The sequence below is a fragment of the Amblyomma maculatum genome, chromosome 4 (assembly GCF_055883805.1).
Source record: "Amblyomma maculatum isolate TAMU_Amacu chromosome 4, ASM5588380v1, whole genome shotgun sequence".
NCBI lineage: Eukaryota > Metazoa > Arthropoda > Arachnida > Ixodida > Ixodidae > Amblyomma > Amblyomma maculatum.
The window spans coordinates 137,148,172-137,166,734 of record NC_139347.1 but is presented as its reverse complement, the minus strand read 5'-3'; the positions used below and the strand labels follow the sequence as shown (position 1 = coordinate 137,166,734).

General features: G+C 51.2%; 15 non-coding genes and 4 pseudogenes across 15 annotated transcripts; all 19 read left to right on the top strand.

Moving 5' to 3' along the window:
- Positions 1-557: 557 nt before the first annotated feature.
- On the top strand, positions 558-676 carry LOC146192913 (5S ribosomal RNA; annotated as a pseudogene).
- A 572-nt stretch (positions 677-1,248) lies between these two features.
- On the top strand, positions 1,249-1,367 carry LOC146192912 (5S ribosomal RNA). Its single transcript, XR_014707092.1, has one exon. It is a non-coding gene; the product is annotated as a 5S ribosomal RNA (ribosomal RNA).
- A 572-nt stretch (positions 1,368-1,939) lies between these two features.
- LOC146192911 (5S ribosomal RNA) lies at positions 1,940-2,058 on the top strand. The gene has a single exon (XR_014707062.1). It is a non-coding gene; the product is annotated as a 5S ribosomal RNA (ribosomal RNA).
- Positions 2,059-2,626: 568 nt separating this feature from the next.
- On the top strand, positions 2,627-2,745 carry LOC146192910 (5S ribosomal RNA). The gene has a single exon (XR_014707061.1). It is a non-coding gene; the product is annotated as a 5S ribosomal RNA (ribosomal RNA).
- Positions 2,746-3,317: 572 nt separating this feature from the next.
- On the top strand, positions 3,318-3,436 carry LOC146192909 (5S ribosomal RNA). The gene has a single exon (XR_014707060.1). It is a non-coding gene; the product is annotated as a 5S ribosomal RNA (ribosomal RNA).
- A 569-nt stretch (positions 3,437-4,005) lies between these two features.
- LOC146192908 (5S ribosomal RNA) lies at positions 4,006-4,124 on the top strand. The gene has a single exon (XR_014707074.1). It is a non-coding gene; the product is annotated as a 5S ribosomal RNA (ribosomal RNA).
- A 1-nt stretch (position 4,125) lies between these two features.
- On the top strand, positions 4,126-4,243 carry LOC146192907 (5S ribosomal RNA; annotated as a pseudogene).
- A 568-nt stretch (positions 4,244-4,811) lies between these two features.
- Positions 4,812-4,930, top strand: LOC146192906 (5S ribosomal RNA). The gene has a single exon (XR_014707059.1). It is a non-coding gene; the product is annotated as a 5S ribosomal RNA (ribosomal RNA).
- Positions 4,931-5,502: 572 nt separating this feature from the next.
- On the top strand, positions 5,503-5,621 carry LOC146192905 (5S ribosomal RNA). The gene has a single exon (XR_014707058.1). It is a non-coding gene; the product is annotated as a 5S ribosomal RNA (ribosomal RNA).
- Positions 5,622-11,187: 5,566 nt separating this feature from the next.
- On the top strand, positions 11,188-11,306 carry LOC146192904 (5S ribosomal RNA; annotated as a pseudogene).
- A 573-nt stretch (positions 11,307-11,879) lies between these two features.
- LOC146192903 (5S ribosomal RNA) lies at positions 11,880-11,998 on the top strand. The gene has a single exon (XR_014707057.1). It is a non-coding gene; the product is annotated as a 5S ribosomal RNA (ribosomal RNA).
- Positions 11,999-12,562: 564 nt separating this feature from the next.
- LOC146192902 (5S ribosomal RNA) lies at positions 12,563-12,681 on the top strand. Its single transcript, XR_014707088.1, has one exon. It is a non-coding gene; the product is annotated as a 5S ribosomal RNA (ribosomal RNA).
- A 564-nt stretch (positions 12,682-13,245) lies between these two features.
- On the top strand, positions 13,246-13,364 carry LOC146192901 (5S ribosomal RNA). Its single transcript, XR_014707056.1, has one exon. It is a non-coding gene; the product is annotated as a 5S ribosomal RNA (ribosomal RNA).
- Positions 13,365-13,934: 570 nt separating this feature from the next.
- LOC146192900 (5S ribosomal RNA) lies at positions 13,935-14,053 on the top strand. Its single transcript, XR_014707091.1, has one exon. It is a non-coding gene; the product is annotated as a 5S ribosomal RNA (ribosomal RNA).
- A 568-nt stretch (positions 14,054-14,621) lies between these two features.
- On the top strand, positions 14,622-14,740 carry LOC146192899 (5S ribosomal RNA). Its single transcript, XR_014707055.1, has one exon. It is a non-coding gene; the product is annotated as a 5S ribosomal RNA (ribosomal RNA).
- A 568-nt stretch (positions 14,741-15,308) lies between these two features.
- On the top strand, positions 15,309-15,427 carry LOC146192898 (5S ribosomal RNA). Its single transcript, XR_014707053.1, has one exon. It is a non-coding gene; the product is annotated as a 5S ribosomal RNA (ribosomal RNA).
- Positions 15,428-15,996: 569 nt separating this feature from the next.
- LOC146192897 (5S ribosomal RNA) lies at positions 15,997-16,115 on the top strand. Its single transcript, XR_014707052.1, has one exon. It is a non-coding gene; the product is annotated as a 5S ribosomal RNA (ribosomal RNA).
- Positions 16,116-16,683: 568 nt separating this feature from the next.
- Positions 16,684-16,802, top strand: LOC146192896 (5S ribosomal RNA). The gene has a single exon (XR_014707051.1). It is a non-coding gene; the product is annotated as a 5S ribosomal RNA (ribosomal RNA).
- A 579-nt stretch (positions 16,803-17,381) lies between these two features.
- Positions 17,382-17,486, top strand: LOC146192895 (5S ribosomal RNA; annotated as a pseudogene).
- Positions 17,487-18,563: the final 1,077 nt, after the last annotated feature.

Here is an 18,563-nt window from a genome sequence, read left to right as displayed (position 1 = left end):
CCTCTGGCGTGCGCGCGTGGATGTGGTGGAGTGCGTGCGTTGGCCGAAACCAGCGTGGCGGCACCTATTGGACAAAACAGAGTGGACAGTGAGTGCACTGGAGTCCTCTGGCACCGACGAAAACCTGCAGGAGGAACTACAGCGAGGCTGCCGCGCTGTGATGGTCTTCAAGACACGCCAGTACGAACGGTTTGGGTGCCGCTGATGCTTCACGCTGCGTTGCACAAGTGGCGTTTTTTTTTTTTTTTTTTTTTTTTTTTTTTTTTTTTTTTTTGGGTTTTTCTCTCTACTTTTCTGGTTTCCCCCTTTGTCCTTTAGTGGCGGCTCATTGTAGGCTTATATGTTACACTTTTTCTGACCCTTTCTTGCCAGACCTCTGGACATAATTTTTTATTGTCCTTAATGTCCCCTCACGCTTCATATGGCCGACGTTGACACTAGAAGCAATCAATGCACTCGGCTATTGGCTGAGTTGCTGCCTTGTACATATATGTGTAAATAAAGGTTTTTGTTACTGAAAAAAAAAAAAAAAAAAAAAAAAAAAAAAAAAAAAAAGAAAAATCGGCCATACCATGCTGAATACGCCGGTTCTCGTCCGATCACCGAAGCTAAGCAGCATTGGGCTCGGTCAGTACTTGGGAGGGAGACCACCTGGGAACACCGAGTGCTGATGGCACTTCTTTTGTTTTTGTTTTCTCCCAGCCCGCAGCTGGCTTCTTCATTTTTTTTTCTCCCTGTCACTTTGGCGTCGCAAATTCCACTGGCTGCTGATGAGCCGAGCAGGCCGGGTCACGTTTATTTGTGTGTCGATTCAATCATCACTTTGCGCGCATGCACGGAGAGATGCGACGCGCATATGTATACGGTGCAGAATTACTCGAGGCGATCGCGTGCGTGGCTTCTCGGTGTCAGTTTGACGCGTACGTGCCTCATTCACCAGTTTGCAGTGCAATTTTCACAGTTTTTGAGACCATTTGGCGTGCCCACAAGCGCACAGTTCGGGCTCATCGGCGCCCGGACTGCAGTCCGTGCACCCTGCATCCATGTGTAAACAACTCGCGATCGCCGCTCTCGCACTGCTCTTCAATTTTTGTAGTGCCAACGCGCGCTCGGTTCGTCAGAATGGTTGGAAACAGCTCAGAACATGTAAATGAGCACTCGGTGCCTCATAACAAAGCCAGCGCTTAGCTGCATGTGTAGTCAGAGGCGTTAAAACAGTACATAAGCCTCTCGAAACGACTGTTTCTCGCCATCGCCCATACCATGCTGAATACGCCGGTTCTCGTCCGATCACCGAAGCTAAGCAGCATTGGGCTCGGTCAGTACTTGGGAGGGAGACCACCTGGGAACACCGAGTGCTGATGGCACTTCTTTTGTTTTTGTTTTCTCCCAGCCCGCAGCTGGCTTCTTCATTTTTTTTTCTCCCTGTCACTTTGGCGTCGCAAATTCCACTGGCTGCTGATGAGCCGAGCAGGCCGGGTCACGTTTATTTGTGTGTCGATTCAATCATCACTTTGCGCGCATGCACGGAGAGATGCGACGCGCATATGTATACGGTGCAGAATTACTCGAGGCGATCGCGTGCGTGGCTTCTCGCTGTCAGTTTGACGCGTACGTGCCTCATTCACCAGTTTGCAGTGCAATTTTCACAGTTTTTGAGACCATTTGGCGTGGCCACAAGCGCACAGTTCGGGCTCATCGGCGCCCGGACTGCAGTCCGTGCACCCTGCATCCATGTGTAAACAACTCGCGATCGCCGCTCTCGCACTGCTCTTCAATTTTTGTAGTGCCAACGCGCGCTCGGTTCGTCAGAATGGTTGGAAACAGCTCAGAACATGTAAATGAACACTCGGTGCCTCATAACAAAGACAGCGCTTAGCTGCATGTGTAGTCAGAGGCGTTAAAACAGTACATAAGCCTCTCGAAACGACTGTTTCTCGCCATCGGCCATACCATGCTGAATACGCCGGTTCTCGTCCGATCACCGAAGCTAAGCAGCATTGGGCTCGGTCAGTACTTGGGAGGGAGACCACCTGGGAACACCGAGTGCTGATGGCACTTCTTTTGTTTTTGTTTTCTCCCAGCCCGCAGCTGGCTTCTTCATTTTTTTTTTCTCCCTGTCACTTTGGCGTCGCAAATTCCACTGGCTGCTGATGAGCCGAGCAGGCCGGGTCACGTTTGTGTGTCAATTCAATCATCACTTTGCGCGCATGCACGGAGAGATGCGACGCGCATATGTATACGGTGCAGAATTACTCGAGGCGATCGCGTGCGTGGCTTCTCGGTGTCAGTTTGACGCGTACGTGCCTCATTCACCAGTTTGCAGTGCAATTTTCACAGTTTTTGAGACCATTTGGCGTGGCCACAAGCGCACAGTTCGGCTCATCGGCGCCCGGACTGCAGTCCGTGCACCCTGCATCCATGTGTAAACAACTCGCGATCGCCGCTCTCGCACTGCTCTTCAATTTTTGTAGTGCCAACGCGCGCTCGGTTCGTCAGAATGGTTGGAAACAGCTCAGAACATGTAAATGAACACTCGGTGCCTCATAACAAAGACAGCGCTTAGCTGCATGTGTAGTCAGAGGCGTTAAAACAGTACATAAGCCTCTCGAAACGACTGTTTCTCGCCATCGGCCATACCATGCTGAATACGCCGGTTCTCGTCCGATCACCGAAGCTAAGCAGCATTGGGCTCGGTCAGTACTTGGGAGGGAGACCACCTGGGAACACCGAGTGCTGATGGCACTTCTTTTGTTTTTGTTTTCTCCCAGCCCGCAGCTGGCTTCTTCATTTTTTTTTCTCCCTGTCACTTTGGCGTCGCAAATTCCACTGGCTGCTGATGAGCCGAGCAGGCCGGGTCACGTTTATTTGTGTGTCGATTCAATCATCACTTTGCGCGCATGCACGGAGAGATGCGACGCGCATATGTATACGGTGCAGAATTACTCGAGGCGATCGCGTGCGTGGCTTCTCGGTGTCAGTTTGACGCGTACGTGCCTCATTCACCAGTTTGCAGTGCAATTTTCACAGTTTTTGAGACCATTTGGCGTGGCCACAAGCGCACAGTTCGGGCTCATCGGCGCCCGGACTGCAGTCCGTGCACCCTGCATCCATGTGTAAACAACTCGCGATCGCCGCTCTCGCACTGCTCTTCAATTTTTGTAGTGCCAACGCGCGCTCGGTTCGTCAGAATGGTTGGAAACAGCTCAGAACATGTAAATGAGCACTCGGTGCCTCATAACAAAGCCAGCGCTTAGCTGCATGTGTAGTCAGAGGCGTTAAAACAGTACATAAGCCTCTCGAAACGACTGTTTCTCGCCATCGGCCATACCATGCTGAATACGCCGGTTCTCGTCCGATCACCGAAGCTAAGCAGCATTGGGCTCGGTCAGTACTTGGGAGGGAGACCACCTGGGAACACCGAGTGCTGATGGCACTTCTTTTGTTTTTGTTTTCTCCCAGCCCGCAGCTGGCTTCTTCATTTTTTTTTTCTCCCTGTCACTTTGGCGTCGCAAATTCCACTGGCTGCTGATGAGCCGAGCAGGCCGGGTCACGTTTGTGTGTCAATTCAATCATCACTTTGCGCGCATGCACGGAGAGATGCGACGCGCATATGTATACGGTGCAGAATTACTCGAGGCGATCGCGTGCGTGGCTTCTCGGTGTCAGTTTGACGCGTACGTGCCTCATTCACCAGTTTGCAGTGCAATTTTCACAGTTTTTGAGACCATTTGGCGTGGCCACAAGCGCACAGTTCGGGCTCATCGGCGCCCGGACTGCAGTCCGTGCACCCTGCATCCATGTGTAAACAACTCGCGATCGCCGCTCTCGCACTGCTCTTCAATTTTTGTAGTGCCAACGCGCGCTCGGTTCGTCAGAATGGTTGGAAACAGCTCAGAACATGTAAATGAACACTCGGTGCCTCATAACAAAGACAGCGCTTAGCTGCATGTGTAGTCAGAGGCGTTAAAACAGTACATAAGCCTCTCGAAACGACTGTTTCTCGCCATCGGCCATACCATGCTGAATACGCCGGTTCTCGTCCGATCACCGAAGCTAAGCAGCATTGGGCTCGGTCAGTACTTGGGAGGGAGACCACCTGGGAACAGCGAGTGCTGATGGCACTTCTTTTGTTTACCATGCTGAATACGCCGGTTCTCGTCCGATCACCGAAGCTAAGCAGCATTGGGCTCGGTCAGTACTTGGGAGGGAGACCACCTGGGAACAGCGAGTGCTGATGGCACTTCTTTTGTTTTTGTTTTCTCCCAGCCCGCAGCTGGCTTCTTCATTTTTTTTTTCTCCCTGTCACTTTGGCGTCGCAAATTCCACTGGCTGCTGATGAGCCGAGCAGGCCGGGTCACGTTTGTGTGTCAATTCAATCATCACTTTGCGCGCATGCACGGAGAGATGCGACGCGCATATGTATACGGTGCAGAATTACTCGAGGCGATCGCGTGCGTGGCTTCTCGGTGTCAGTTTGACGCGTACGTGCCTCATTCACCAGTTTGCAGTGCAATTTTCACAGTTTTTGAGACCATTTGGCGTGGCCACAAGCGCACAGTTCGGCTCATCGGCGCCCGGACTGCAGTCCGTGCACCCTGCATCCATGTGTAAACAACTCGCGATCGCCGCTCTCGCACTGCTCTTCAATTTTTGTAGTGCCAACGCGCGCTCGGTTCGTCAGAATGGTTGGAAACAGCTCAGAACATGTAAATGAACACTCGGTGCCTCATAACAAAGACAGCGCTTAGCTGGATGTGTAGTCAGAGGTGTTAAAACAGTACATAAGCCTCTCGAAACGACTGTTTCTCGCCATCGGCCATACCATGCTGAATACGCCGGTTCTCGTCCGATCACCGAAGCTAAGCAGCATTGGGCTCGGTCAGTACTTGGGAGGGAGACCACCTGGGAACACCGAGTGCTGATGGCACTTCTTTTGTTTTTGTTTTCTCCCAGCCCGCAGCTGGCTTCTTCATTTTTTTTTCTCCCTGTCACTTTGGCGTCGCAAATTCCACTGGCTGCTGATGAGCCGAGCAGGCCGGGTCACGTTTATTTGTGTGTCGATTCAATCATCACTTTGCGCGCATGCACGGAGAGATGCGACGCGCATATGTATACGGTGCAGAATTACTCGAGGCGGTCGCGTGCGTGGCTTCTCGGTGTCAGTTTGACGCGTACGTGCCCCATTCACCAGTTTGCAGTGCAATTTTCACAGTTTTTGAGACCATTTGGCGTGGCCACAAGCGCACAGTTCGGGCTCATCGGCGCACGGACTGCAGTCCGTGCACCATGCATCCATGTGTAAACAACTCGCGATCGTTGCTCTCGCACTGCTTTTCATTTTTTGGAGTGCCAAAGCGCGCTCGGTTCGCCAGAATGGTTGGAAACAGCTCAGAACATGTAAATGAACACTCGGTGCCTCATAACAAAGACAGCGCTTAGCTGGATGTGTAGTCAGAGGTGTTAAAACAGTACAAAAGCCTCTCGAAACGACTGTTTCTCGCCATCGGCCATACCATGCTGAATACGCCGGTTCTCGTCCGATCACCGAAGCTAAGCAGCATTGGGCTCGGTCAGTACTTGGGAGGGAGACCACCTGGGAACACCGAGTGCTGATGGCACTTCTTTTGTTTTTGTTTTCTCCCAGCCCGCAGCTGGCTTCTTCATTTTTTTTTTTCTCCCTGTCACTTTGGCGTCGCAAATTCCACTGGCTGCTGATGAGCCGAGCAGGCCGGGTCACGTTTATTTGTGTGTCGATTCAATCATCACTTTGCGCGCATGCACGGAGAGATGCGACGCGCATTTGTATACGGTGCTGAATTACTCGAGGCGATCGCGTGCGTGGCTTCTCGGTGTCAGTTTGACGCGTACGTGCCTCATTCACCAGTTTGCAGTGCAATTTTCACAGTTTTTGAGACCATTTGGCGTGGCCACAAGCGCACAGTTCGGGCTCATCGGCGCCCGGACTGCAGTCCGTGCACCCTGCATCCATGTGTAAACAACTCGCGATCGCCGCTCTCGCACTGCTCTTCAATTTTTGTAGTGCCAACGCGTGCTCGGTTCGTCAGAATGGTTGGAAACAGCTCAGAACATGTAAATGAACACTCGGTGCCTCATAACAAAGACAGCGCTTAGCTGCATGTGTAGTCAGAGGCGTTAAAACAGTACATAAGCCTCTCGAAACGACTGTTTCTCGCCATCGGCCATACCATGCTGGATTCTGCTTCCGGCCACGCCAGTGAACGGACGCAGGATGCAGGGCTCCTCAGGAGCGGCTTCAGCGGCCATGTCAGGCCGCGGTAACAGGACTGCTGAAAAGGACAACACTTACCAGGTCGTTTTGCCTGCACTTCCAACAGGTCGGTTTGTTTTGAATACCGTTTTTTTGCACGCCGATATCAGGGCCCGCCCGTACCGGGTGGAAGATTTCCGGGATGCTTTAGCACAACACTCGCTAATCCCCGATGTTATCGCTATGGGGGCGTATCGGATGAGCCACGTCTGGGCCGTCACTCTCAAGGATACTGAAGCCGTCAACAAGATTGTCAGTGTAGGTGAGCTGTCTGTGAAAAACGGTCGCTGCTTGGTGATTGACCCGGCGAACCAGGACGTGCGACTCAAGCTTCACTGGCTACTTCACAACGTGCCAGATGAAGATGTTCGTGCTGCATTTGCGCCGTACGGAAAGGTGTCAGACGTTTCCCGGGAGCGCTGGCGTGTTAAAGGTATGCTGGAAAAGGGCTCTACAACTAGACTCGTCACGCTGAAGCTGAAAGCTGGCATGAAGCTCGACGACCTGCCGCATCAGCTCAATGTTAGCGGTGAGCTCGCGCTCGTCATTGTGCCAGGCAGACCCCCGTTGTGCCTACGCTGCCGGAGTACGGGTCACATCCGCAAAGAGTGCCGGGTTCCTCGCTGCGGAACCTGCCGACGGTTCGGGCATGAAGACAACCAGTGTGCACGAACCTACGCTAGCATTGCCGGACCTGGGACCAGCGAAGACTCGTCCGAGTTAATTATGGACGAGGCGGATGCGGAGGAGGCTGCTGACATTAGAGGTCAGTCAACGAAACAGGACGCGCCTTCCATGACGGTTTTAACAAAGGGTAAGGTGATGGTCTCAAATGAAAAGAATGAACCTCGGCATGTCTTGAACGTTCCATCCCAGGACCATGAAAGCGAGTCAGAGGAAGGGTCAGAAGACTTAACCAAATTTTCTGACGCTGAGGATCATCTCAGTACTGAGCCTTCCTGTACTGATGCCATGGAGGTTGGGCCGGAGACAGCAGCCTTAATTGCCGCGAAACGTCCGCATGAGGAAAGCGTCGAGGAGACTCAGCTGCCAGGCGGTGTTTGTGGTGAGCCGCCGCCGAAAACTTCTGGCATCCGAAGAGCCACGTTAAGACCGAAGCCGAACTTCTCGGCTGACACGCGGCAGGCGGGGAAACCGCCTCCGTAGTTTTTGTGGAGACCTGAACGATTTGTGGGTCGGCTGCCTACCGACCAGCGTCACGAACCTTCTACAACCAAGTGGTGCGTGTGTTAGCAAAAATGAAACAATGGGCTTGGACTTCGTTTGAATGCATCCCGACATTCTGCTGGCAGGACATTACATGCATGCATACGCCGCTGTTTGTCAGAAGCGGAGGCCACGCAACCATGAAGGTAGGCACCATGCCGGTACTGGCGTCTCTCTCTAGTACATGACTCTCAAGCTTAATTCGCCGTTACACGTAGCTACTTTGAATGTTAGAGGACTGGGAGCGAGAAGGCGACAATGCCAGCTCAGTCGCCTCCTTGTGGATAATGATATAGATATAGCAGCTGTGCAAGAGTCAAAGATTGAGAGCCAAGAAAGCACTGACCGTATGGTGGCTTCTTTTCAAACAAACTTTTATGTGTGTGTATGCCATTCTGTTGGTGTATCGGGTGGGTGCCTTTTATTTATACGTAACACGCTGGGAGTAAGCGTAGAGTCCGTTTTTGCCTGTCCAAGTGGTCGGCTTTTGGTTACCGATTTTACCTACTCTAATTTATGCTGGCGTGTTGTGTGTGTGTATGCTCCCAATTCAGGGCGTGAGCGTGAATTGTTTTTTCAGTCTATTGAGTTGTGGTTGAAGGTCGACAAAATCTTGCTTGTACTTGGTGACTACAACTGTGTGTGCGCAGCTGTGGACCGAGCGGCCAAGTGTAAACCTCGAAGAGACAGGAGCTCCGAGCTGTTGAATGCACTTGTACATGAGTATAGCCTTGAGGATGTTGGTAGTGTGTTCTCTACTGGAAACCAGCCAGAGTTCACGCACTTTCAGCGAGATAGCCATGCCAGATTGGACAGGGTGTATGCCTCGGTAGATCTTGTTTCCCTATGTACTGCATATGATGTCAAACCTGTGTCTTTCAGCGATCATTGTCTCGTGAGTGCAGTGTTTGGTCGCAAAGGAAAGAAATCGCGATTTAACTGGTACCTATGGAAACTGAATGCCAAACTTCTTGCCGATGAAGAGTTCCTTACTGAAGTTAAGACAGAGTTTGAAAATCGTCTTGCTATGCGACCAGTAAGTTTTGCAGCGGAATGGGACAGCTTCAAAGAGTGGGTCAAATTGAAAGCAATAGAAAAGAGTAGTAAGCTGCGATACAAAGAGAAAGAAAAAGAACTGAATGAACAACTTGCTCTTTTTTTGAGCATGGAAAGTACTGTGCCAGGGCATTTCGCCAGTAAAATACGAGAGCTTAAAAGTGAGCTGGAAACAATCGACAGCGAAAGATACACAGCGGCTGTCATACGTGCAAGGGCTGAAAAACTTTGGGCTGGAGAAGTGCCGACAAAACGAGCCCTAGCAGACGAGAAAAGATACGCCTGCCAGAAAGAAATTAGGAGTATAAGGTATGGCGGCCATATCACAGAAGATGCTAAAGATATTCAGCATGCGGTAGCAGAGCACTTCGAAGAACTGCTTAGCGCTAAGCTTGAGACTGTAGGCGGCTTTCAAACAGACTTTCTAAGACTGATGCCTGCACTGGATGACGAAAGTAAAGCGCGCCTAGAAACACCGATAACGTTGCAGGAGATAGAATCTGCAATAGATGACCTGACACCTGGGAAGGCCCCTGGGCCGGATGGTCTAAGCGCTGCCTTCTTTAAAACTTTTCAGCAGTATGCGGCTCAGTTTATGCACGATGTAATCACTGAAGCTTATGAACGTAATACTGTTCCATTGTCTTTCGCTACATCGCACATTGTGCTAATACCCAAGACAGATGATCCGGAAAAACGACTGTTGGTGGGGTCATATCGACCGATTAGCCTCACCAATGTTGACTACAAGGTGTATATGAAGGTTTTAGCAAAAAGACTGCAAAGCGTAATAAAAAAACTGGTTGGATCTCATCAAACGTGCGGCATCAAGGGTCGATCCATTGCCACGAATATACATGTCGCAAGAACCGTACTAGAATGTGTTGATGCACTCGGTGGTCAGATAGCCATGATGCAGTTAGATTTGGCGAAAGCCTTTGACCGTGTTTCTCACGAAATTCTTTTTTCCATTTTGGAGCATTCTAACCTTGGAAAAGTCATAGTGGAGGGTGCTAAAATGGCTTACGCGAACTGCACGACCCGTATTATAGTGAATGGTGAACTGACTGACAGCATCGCAGTACGTTCATCGGTAAGGCAGGGCTGCCCACTCTCACCCCTGCTTTTTGCACTGTATTTAGAGCCACTTTGCTTGGCTATCATTGATAGCGATCGCATTTTAGGGTTCAAGCTGCAATCAGCACACGTGAAAATGCTGGCATATGCTGATGACATAGCAGTGTTTTGTGCAACTAGAAAGAGCATCTGTGAAGTTACGGGTGTCATCCAAACATTTTGTGATCAAACCGGATGTAAGATCAATTGGGAGAAAAGCTCTGGGTTTTGGCACGGTGATTGGGACGTGACACCTGATTTCTTCTGTAAGCTGCGATGGTCTGCTCTCCCAACGCGATATCTAGGCGTGCCTTTAGATTGTTATCGAGATGCCAACATGCACTGGATGGAAGAAACATCCAGAGCGAAAGAAAAAGCGAATGCGTGGCAAGGAAGGCAACTCTCAATGTTTTCGCGCGCTTCCATTTGCAATGTTTTTCTTATTTCAAGGCTGTGGTACCTCATGAATGTGTTGTGTGTCTCACGAACCTCAATTCAGAAAATGCACCGCGTTTTTGCTGTTTTTATTTGGGCATCCACATGGGAAAAAACCGCCCGGACGAACTTGTTTATTTCGCTTAAAAGGGGCGGGCTTGGCCTTGCTCATTTGTTCTTGCGACAAGTGGTTTCGCGATTTATATTCCTGCGCGATCAAAAAGATACCTTTCTAAGAACTGTGATGCAAGTGCGATTGCAGAGGCTGCTCCCTGAATGGATTGTGTCATGTGAAAGCATGCCTGGTACTGTGACTGGCTACCTGCGCGAAGTTGTTTTTTCGTGCAAGTTGCTGGAAGTGCGGTTTTCTTTTGATTACCTTTTCAATGTTCCCAGAAAAAAACTGTATAAAGATCTCATTGACGTGATGCTGCCGGTGCCTTTTTACAGGGAAATACACTGTGGAGGCCCAGGGCAGGATGTTTTGAAAAGAGTAAAGAAGATGCCCGTGAGGCCATCTGCTAAAACGTTCCTTTTCAAACTTCACTCTAATACGCTCCCTGTTAAAACCTGGCTGAATGAAAAAGGTATCTTCGTCCCATGGACAACAAATTGCCTGTTGTGCAAAAAACCGGAGACAATTGAACACGTCTTCTTACAGTGTTGGGATGCTGTTTTTCTGTGGGACGTCCTCCAAAGGACAATTAAAAAGGAACTTCCCCTAACTCCGTACGGAATCAGATTCCTACCAGTGCAGAACGATGATGCACCTTATGATTTAATTATGCTTCTTGGTCTCCATAGTTTGTGGAAAACACGAATGCAGGTGCGTCACGCAGATATAAATACACGATCTGCGCGTGAAAACTTCATTGAAAGTGCGGTGTATATACGCGAAACTTTCAGGATGCAGCAGGATCCACCACATTGGCAATGTCTATTTGATGAGTTGGTGAACCTGAAAAGATTTTAGCCGCGTACGCGTTAGCTCAAGTGTAGTTGACGTGTTTTATCATGTGTATTTTTGTTTTCTGTTTCACGGCAATAAAGAAAAAAAAAAAAAAATCGGCCATACCATGCTGAATACGCCGGTTCTCGTCCGATCACCGAAGCTAAGCAGCATTGGGCTCGGTCAGTACTTGGGAGGGAGACCACCTGGGAACACCGAGTGCTGATGGCACTTCTTTTGTTTTTGTTTTCTCCCAGCCCGCAGCTGGCTTCTTCATTTTTTTTTTCTCCCTGTCACTTTGGCGTCGCAAATTCCACTGGCTGCTGATGAGCCGAGCAGGCCGGGTCACGTTTATTTGTGTGTCGATTCAATCATCACTTTGCGCGCATGCACGGAGAGATGCGACGCGCATTTGTATACGGTGCTGAATTACTCGAGGCGATCGCGTGCGTGGCTTCTCGGTGTCAGTTTGACGCGTACGTGCCTCATTCACCAGTTTGCAGTGCAATTTTCACAGTTTTTGAGACCATTTGGCGTGGCCACAAGCGCACAGTTCGGGCTCATCGGCGCCCGGACTGCAGTCCGTGCACCCTGCATCCATGTGTAAACAACTCGCGATCGCCGCTCTCGCACTGCTCTTCAATTTTTGTAGTGCCAACGCGCGCTCGGTTCGTCAGAATGGTTGGAAACAGCTCAGAACATGTAAATGAACACTCGGTGCCTCATAACAAAGACAGCGCTTAGCTGCATGTGTAGTCAGAGGCGTTAAAACAGTACATAAGCCTCTCGAAACGACTGTTTCTCGCCATCGGCCATACCATGCTGAATACGCCGGTTCTCGTCCGATCACCGAAGCTAAGCAGCATTGGGCTCGGTCAGTACTTGGGAGGGAGACCACCTGGGAACACCGAGTGCTGATGGCACTTCTTTTGTTTTTGTTTTCTCCCAGCCCGCAGCTGGCTTCATTTTTTTTCTCCCTGTCACTTTGGCGTCGCAAATTCCACTGGCTGCTGATGAGCCGAGCAGGCCGGGTCACGTTTGTGTGTCAATTCAATCATCACTTTGCGCGCATGCACGGAGAGATGCGACGCGCATATGTATACGGTGCAGAATTACTCGAGGCGATCGCGTGCGTGGCTTCTCGGTGTGAGTTTGACGCGTACGTGCCTCATTCACCAGTTTGCAGTGCAATTTTCACAGTTTTTGAGACCATTTGGCGTGCCCACAAGCGCACAGTTCGGGCTCATCGGCGCCCGGACTGCAGTCCGTGCACCCTGCATCCATGTGTAAACAACTCGCGATCGCCGCTCTCGCACTGCTCTTCAATTTTTGTAGTGCCAACGCGCGCTCGGTTCGTCAGAATGGTTGGAAACAGCTCAGAACATGTAAATGAACACTCGATGCCTCATAACAAAGACAGCGCTTAGCTGCATGTGTAGTCAGAGGCGTTAAAACAGTACATAAGCCTCTCGAAACGACTGTTTCTCGCCATCGGCCATACCATGCTGAATACGCCGGTTCTCGTCCGATCACCGAAGCTAAGGAGCATTGGGCTCGGTCAGTACTTGGGAGGGAGACCACCTGGGAACACCGAGTGCTGATGGCACTTCTTTTGTTTTTGTTTTCTCCCAGCCCGTAGCTGGCTTCATTTTTTTTCTCCCTGTCACTTTGGCGTCGCAAATTCCACTGGCTGCTGATGAGCCGAGCAGGCCGGGTCACGTTTGTGTGTCAATTCAATCATCACTTTGCGCGCATGCACGGAGAGATGCGACGCGCATATGTGTACGGTGCAGAATTACTCGAGGCGATCGCGTGCGTGGCTTCTCGGTGTCAGTTTGACGCGTACGTGCCTCATTCACCAGTTTGCAGTGCAATTTTCACAGTTTTTGAGACCATTTGGCGTGCCCACAAGCGCACAGTTCGGGCTCATCGGCGCCCGGACTGCAGTCCGTGCACCCTGCATCCATGTGTAAACAACTCGCGATCGCCGCTCTCGCACTGCTCTTCAATTTTTGTAGTGCCAACGCGCGCTCGGTTCGTCAGAATGGTTGGAAACAGCTCAGAACATGTAAATGAACACTCGGTGCCTCATAACAAAGACAGCGCTTAGCTGCATGTGTAGTCAGAGGCGTTAAAACAGTACATAAGCCTCTCGAAACGACTGTCTCTCGCCATCGGCCATACCATGCTGAATACGCCGGTTCTCGTCCGATCACCGAAGCTAAGCAGCATTGGGCTCGGTCAGTACTTGGGAGGGAGACCACCTGGGAACACCGAGTGCTGATGGCACTTCTTTTGTTTTTGTTTTCTCCCAGCCCGCAGCTGGCTTCTTCATTTTTTTTCTCCCTGTCACTTTGGCGTCGCAAATTCCACTGGCTGCTGATGAGCCGAGCAGGCCGGGTCACGTTTATTTGTGTGTCGATTCAATCATCACTTTGCGCGCATGCACGGAGAGATGCGACGCGCATATGTATACGGTGCAGAATTACTCGAGGCGATCGCGTGCGTGGCTTCTCGGTGTCAGTTTGACGCGTACGTGCCTCATTCACCAGTTTGCAGTGCAATTTTCACAGTTTTTGAGTCCATTTGGCGTGGCTACAAGCGCACAGTTCGGGCTCATCGGCGCACGGACTGCAGTCTGTGCACCATGCATCCATGTGTAAACAACTCGCGATCGCCGCTCTCGCACTGCTCTTCAATTTTTGGAGTGCCAAAGCGCGCTCTGTTCGTCAGAATGGTTGGAAACAGCTCAGAACATGTAAATGAACACTCGGTGCCTCATAACAACGACAGCGCTTAGCTGGATGTGTAGTCAGAGGTGTTAAAACAGTCAAAAGCCTCTCGAAACGACTGTTTCTCGCCATCGCCCATACCATGCTGAATACGCCGGTTCTCGTCCGATCACCGAAGCTAAGCAGCATTGGGCTCGGTCAGTACTTGGGAGGGAGACCACCTGGGAACACCGAGTGCTGATGGCACTTCTTTTGTTTTTGTTTTCTCCCAGCCCGTAGCTGGCTTCATTTTTTTTCTCCCTGTCACTTTGGCGTCGCAAATTCCACTGGCTGCTGATGAGCCGAGCAGGCCGGGTCACGTTTATTTGTGTGTCGATTCAATCATCACTTTGCGCGCATGCACGGAGAGATGCGACGCGCATATGTATACGGTGCAGAATTACTCGAGGCGATCGCGTGCGTGGCTTCTCGGTGTCAGTTTGACGCGTACGTGCCTCATTCACCAGTTTGCAGTGCAATTTTCACAGTTTTTGAGACCATTTGGCGTGGCCACAAGCGCACAGTTCGGGCTCATCGGCGCCCGGACTGCAGTCCGTGCACCCTGCATCCATGTGTAAACAACTCGCGATCGCCGCTCTCGCACTGCTCTTCAATTTTTGTAGTGCCAACGCGCGCTCGGTTCGTCAGAATGGTTGGAAACAGCTCAGAACATGTAAATGAACACTCGGTGCCTCATAACAAAGACAGCGCTTAGCTGCATGTGTAGTCAGAGGCGTTAAAACAGCACATAAGCCTCTCGAAACGACTGTTTCTCGCCATCGGCCATACCATGCTGAATACGCCGGTTCTCGTCCGATCACCGAAGCTAAGCAGCATTGGGCTCGGTCAGTACTTGGGAGGGAGACCACCTGGGAACACCGAGTGCTGATGGCACTTCTTTTGTTTTTGTTTTCTCCCAGCCCGCAGCTGGCTTCTTCATTTTTTTTTTCTCCCTGTCACTTTGGCGTCGCAAATTCCACTGGCTGCTGATGAGCCGAGCAGGCCGGGTCACGTTTGTGTGTCAATTCAATCATCACTTTGCGCGCATGCACGGAGAGATGCGACGCGCATATGTATACGGTGCAGAATTACTCGAGGCGATCGCGTGCGTGGCTTCTCGGTGTCAGTTTGACGCGTACGTGCCTCATTCACCAGTTTGCAGTGCAATTTTCACAGTTTTTGAGACCATTTGGCGTGGCCACAAGCGCACAGTTCGGCTCATCGGCGCCCGGACTGCAGTCCGTGCACCCTGCATCCATGTGTAAACAACTCGCGATCGCCGCTCTCGCACTGCTCTTCAATTTTTGTAGTGCCAACGCGCGCTCGGTTCGTCAGAATGGTTGGAAACAGCTCAGAACATGTAAATGAACACTCGGTGCCTCATAACAAAGACAGCGCTTAGCTGCATGTGTAGTCAGAGGCGTTAAAACAGTACATAAGCCTCTCGAAACGACTGTTTCTCGCCATCGGCCATACCATGCTGAATACGCCGGTTCTCGTCCGATCACCGAAGCTAAGCAGCATTGGGCTCGGTCAGTACTTGGGAGGGAGACCACCTGGGAACACCGAGTGCTGATGGCACTTCTTTTGTTTTTGTTTTCTCCCAGCCCGCAGCTGGCTTCTTCATTTTTTTTTTCTCCCTGTCACTTTGGCGTCGCAAATTCCACTGGCTGCTGATGAGCCGAGCAGGCCGGGTCACGTTTGTGTGTCAATTCAATCATCACTTTGCGCGCATGCACGGAGAGATGCGACGCGCATATGTATACGGTGCAGAATTACTCGAGGCGATCGCGTGCGTGGCTTCTCGGTGTCAGTTTGACGCGTACGTGCCTCATTCACCAGTTTGCAGTGCAATTTTCACAGTTTTTGAGACCATTTGGCGTGGCCACAAGCGCACAGTTCGGGCTCATCGGCGCCCTTACTGCAGTCCGTGCACCCTGCATCCATGTGTAAACAACTCGCGATCGCCGCTCTCGCACTGCTCTTCAATTTTTGTAGTGCCAACGCGCGCTCGGTTCGTCAGAATGGTTGGAAACAGCTCAGAACATGTAAATGAACACTCGGTGCCTCATAACAAAGACAGCGCTTAGCTGCATGTGTAGTCAGAGGCGTTAAAACAGTACATAAGCCTCTCGAAACGACTGTTTCTCGCCATCGGCCATACCATGCTGAATACGCCGGTTCTCGTCCGATCACCGAAGCTAAGCAGCATTGGGCTCGGTCAGTACTTGGGAGGGAGACCACCTGGGAACACCGAGTGCTGATGGCACTTCTTTTGTTTTTGTTTTCTCCCAGCCCGCAGCTGGCTTCTTCATTTTTTTTTTCTCCCTGTCACTTTGGCGTCGCAAATTCCACTGGCTGCTGATGAGCCGAGCAGGCCGGGTCACGTTTGTGTGTCAATTCAATCATCACTTTGCGCGCATGCACGGAGAGATGCGACGCGCATATGTATACGGTGCAGAATTACTCGAGGCGATCGCGTGCGTGGCTTCTCGGTGTCAGTTTGACGCGTACGTGCCTCATTCACCAGTTTGCAGTGCAATTTTCACAGTTTTTGAGACCATTTGGCGTGGCCACAAGCGCACAGTTCGGCTCATCGGCGCCCGGACTGCAGTCCGTGCACCCTGCATCCATGTGTAAACAACTCGCGATCGCCGCTCTCGCACTGCTCTTCAATTTTTGTAGTGCCAACGCGCGCTCGGTTCGTCAGAATGGTTGGAAACAGCTCAGAACATGTAAATGAACACTCGGTGCCTCATAACAAAGACAGCGCTTAGCTGGATGTGTAGTCAGAGGTGTTAAAACAGTACATAAGCCTCTCGAAACGACTGTTTCTCGCCATCGGCCATACCATGCTGAATACGCCGGTTCTCGTCCGATCACCGAAGCTAAGCAGCATTGGGCTCGGTCAGTACTTGGGAGGGAGACCACCTGGGAACACCGAGTGCTGATGGCACTTCTTTTGTTTTTGTTTTCTCCCAGCCCGCAGCTGGCTTCTTCATTTTTTTTTCTCCCTGTCACTTTGGCGTCGCAAATTCCACTGGCTGCTGATGAGCCGAGCAGGCCGGGTCACGTTTATTTGTGTGTCGATTCAATCATCACTTTGCGCGCATGCACGGAGAGATGCGACGCGCATATGTATACGGTGCAGAATTACTCGAGGCGGTCGCGTGCGTGGCTTCTCGGTGTCAGTTTGACGCGTACGTGCCCCATTCACCAGTTTGCAGTGCAATTTTCACAGTTTTTGAGACCATTTGGCGTGGCCACAAGCGCACAGTTCGGGCTCATCGGCGCACGGACTGCAGTCCGTGCACCATGCATCCATGTGTAAACAACTCGCGATCGTTGCTCTCGCACTGCTTTTCATTTTTTGGAGTGCCAAAGCGCGCTCGGTTCGCCAGAATGGTTGGAAACAGCTCAGAACATGTAAATGAACACTCGGTGCCTCATAACAAAGACAGCGCTTAGCTGGATGTGTAGTCAGAGGTGTTAAAACAGTACAAAAGCCTCTCGAAACGACTGTTTCTCGCCATCGGCCATACCATGCTGAATACGCCGGTTCTCGTCCGATCACCGAAGCTAAGCAGCATTGGGCTCGGTCAGTACTTGGGAGGGAGACCACCTGGGAACACCGAGTGGCACTTCTTTTGTTTTTGTTTTCTCCCAGCCCGCAGCTGGCTTCTTCATTTTTTTTTTTCTCCCTGTCACTTTGGCGTCGCAAATTCCACTGGCTGCTGATGAGCCGAGCAGGCCGGGTCACGTTTATTTGTGTGTCGATTCAATCATCACTTTGCGCGCATGCACGGAGAGATGCGACGCGCATTTGTATACGGTGCTGAATTACTCGAGGCGATCGCGTGCGTGGCTTCTCGGTGTCAGTTTGACGCGTACGTGCCTCATTCACCAGTTTGCAGTGCAATTTTCACAGTTTTTGAGACCATTTGGCGTGGCCACAAGCGCACAGTTCGGGCTCATCGGCGCCCGGACTGCAGTCCGTGCACCCTGCATCCATGTGTAAACAACTCGCGATCGCCGCTCTCGCACTGCTCTTCAATTTTTGTAGTGCCAACGCGTGCTCGGTTCGTCAGAATGGTTGGAAACAGCTCAGAACATGTAAATGAACACTCGGTGCCTCATAACAAAGACAGCGCTTAGCTGCATGTGTAGTCAGAGGCGTTAAAACAGTACATAAGCCTCTCGAAACGACTGTTTCTCGCCATCGGCCATACCATGCTGGATTCTGCTTCCGGCCACGCCAGTGAACGGACGCAGGATGCAGGGCTCCTCAGGAGCGGCTTCAGCGGCCATGTCAGGCCGCGGTAACAGGACTGCTGAAAAGGACAACACTTACCAGGTCGTTTTGCCTGCACTTCCAACAGGTCGGTTTGTTTTGAATACCGTTTTTTTGCACGCCGATATCAGGGCCCGCCCGTACCGGGTGGAAGATTTCCGGGATGCTTTAGCACAACACTCGCTAATCCCCGATGTTATCGCTATGGGGGCGTATCGGATGAGCCACGTCTGGGCCGTCACTCTCAAGGATACTGAAGCCGTCAACAAGATTGTCAGTGTAGGTGAGCTGTCTGTGAAAAACGGTCGCTGCTTGGTGATTGACCCGGCGAACCAGGACGTGCGACTCAAGCTTCACTGGCTACTTCACAACGTGCCAGATGAAGATGTTCGTGCTGCATTTGCGCCGTACGGAAAGGTGTCAGAC